Raw genomic sequence first — 2500 nt, 5'->3', positions numbered from 1 at the left:
TCCGAGTTCGATTCCAGGCAGTTACCTGAATAATAATGATGATAACAACAACAACAACAACAACAACAACAACAACAACAACAACAACAATTATAATAATAATAAATGCCCTGATGCAGTACCAGGCAGTGGCTCTCATGGCTTCTGATCTTAACTGATTGGAAGTGTTATCATGTACATTGTTTTGTCTTGGTATAAAAGATGGGCTACAGCAAATATTCTGCTCAATACCACAGATTTGCTTGTCAGTTGTTTGACCTTAACCAGTTGACCATGTCTCTTAGTGGCTGATGATATGTGCATCTCTGATCACGAGCAGAAGTAGTGGTGGAGCAGCATAGCCATGTGTTGAGAGAGATTCTTTGGGGTTTGAATAATACACCTTCGGAAACATGGGTGTTTCGTTCAACGTCCTTAAACAACCCTTATTAAGGAACCGTTTGAGAGGGATGGGCTACTCGACAAAAAGAAAATTCTAATTGGGCCCCACCTGCAAGGTCATGCACTATTTATCTTGATATGAGATCACTATGTCATACACATATGGTTGTGATGCATGTACCTGGTGTACTCTTATCAGACGGGTAGTCATGATGGGTATATTGGGCTTTGATGGCATGCACTCGATAATAATAATAATAATAATAATAATAATAATAATAATAATAATAATAATAATAATAATAATAATAATAATAATAATAATAATGACGATGATGATGATAATAATAATGATGATGATGGTAATAATAATAATAATTATAATTTTAATGATAATGAATAATAACAACAACAACAACTTCGAAAAATACCTTAGGAATGAGAAACCAGGTTCGAAATTTCCCCAATACACCTGATGAAGGCTGGAAGGTATATCAGCCGAAACGTTGTGTTAACAACAAACAAGATGAGGACAAATATCCGTCAAATGTAAATAATGTAAATAATGTACATAATTCTTCATCTCTTAAATATAGAACTGTATTCCAAGTATTTTCCATTTGAAGCAATGCAATCGGTCCAGATGCGTTTCCCACTATTCCAAGCAGTGGGGGAACACTTGTAAAGTGATGCATTTTAACAACTCCATGTTTTTTTTTTTTGGGGGGGGGGGGATTACATCTTCCACATCTGCAAATTCTGTAGCACCACCCTTTCGTCTCCAGTGATAATCTTCGAAACCAAGATCGAGATCGATTTCGGACTGTTCTTTCAGTTCCTGGGACACACGATGCACCTAACCCTATAGCATGTGCGAGCCTGTTGGAATATGTACGTGTGTGTGTTTGTATGCGCGCATGCGTATGTGTGTGCTCATTTTGATCTGTCTAGGCCTGCCCTAATGGTATACTAAGTTTCCAACAATGATTTTCATTTTTTTTCCTGCAGTTATGTGTGAATATGTGTAAATGTCTCTATGTGTTTGTATGCCTATGTATGTGTACGTCCATCTGTTGGTGTGTGTGTGTCAATCAATTCTGTGCGTTGTTATTCTTGCTATATGTGTGACTGCTTGCTCGTGTGTGCATTTTTATGTATGTATGTATGTATGTATGTATATATGTATGCATGTATGTATGTGTGTATGTATATATGTGTGTATGTATTATGTGTGTATGTATGTATGTATGTATATATGTGTGCATGTATGTATGTGTGTATGTATATATGTGTGTATGTATTATGTGTGTATGTATGTATGTATGTGTGTATGTATGTATGTATGCATGTATGTATTATGTATGTATGCATGTATGTATTATGTACGTATGTGTGTATGTATATATGTGTGTATGTATTATGTGTATATATGTATGTATGTATGTGTGTATGTATATATGTGTGCATGTATGTATGTATGTATGCATATATGTGTGTATGCATTATGTGTGTATGTGTGTATGTATTTGTGTATGTATGTATGTATGCATCTATGTATGTGTGTATGTATGTATGTATGTATGTATGTATATATGTATGAATATGCGTATGTATGTATGCATGGATGCATGTATGTGTGTATGTATGTATGTATGTATGTGTATGTATGTATGTATGTATGTATGTATGTGTGCGCCAGTCTGTAAAACTGAGCGTAAAAGTTCCTCATGCGGCGTTGCTATCATTGTTACTGCATGCGTGTGTGTGTCTGTCTGTTTGTCTGGTGCTCGTGTTTAGATGTGTGTATTTCTGTATGCCTCTGTGTCTCAGCCAGAATGTATGCATGTGTCAATTTACCAGTATACGGCCGTCGTAGTGTGCACGTAATCCTCTATGTGTGTGTGTGTGTGTGTGTGTATGTATTAAGCTGTCTATGTGCGCAGTGTTCCCACGCCAGTGTGTATGCGTTTTTAGTGTCCATGGATTGATGTGTGTATGTGTTATATATGAGTGTATGCAAATGTGTCTGGGTGCTGGTGTTTGTGTGTGTGTTTGTGTGCGTGTGCGTGTTTGTGGGTATGGGTGTATGTGAATGTCAATGTACCTTCGAATACGTCAT

Source organism: Octopus sinensis, linkage group LG6 (assembly GCF_006345805.1).
Source record: "Octopus sinensis linkage group LG6, ASM634580v1, whole genome shotgun sequence".
NCBI lineage: Eukaryota > Metazoa > Mollusca > Cephalopoda > Octopoda > Octopodidae > Octopus > Octopus sinensis.
This window is presented reverse-complemented; position numbering follows the sequence as displayed.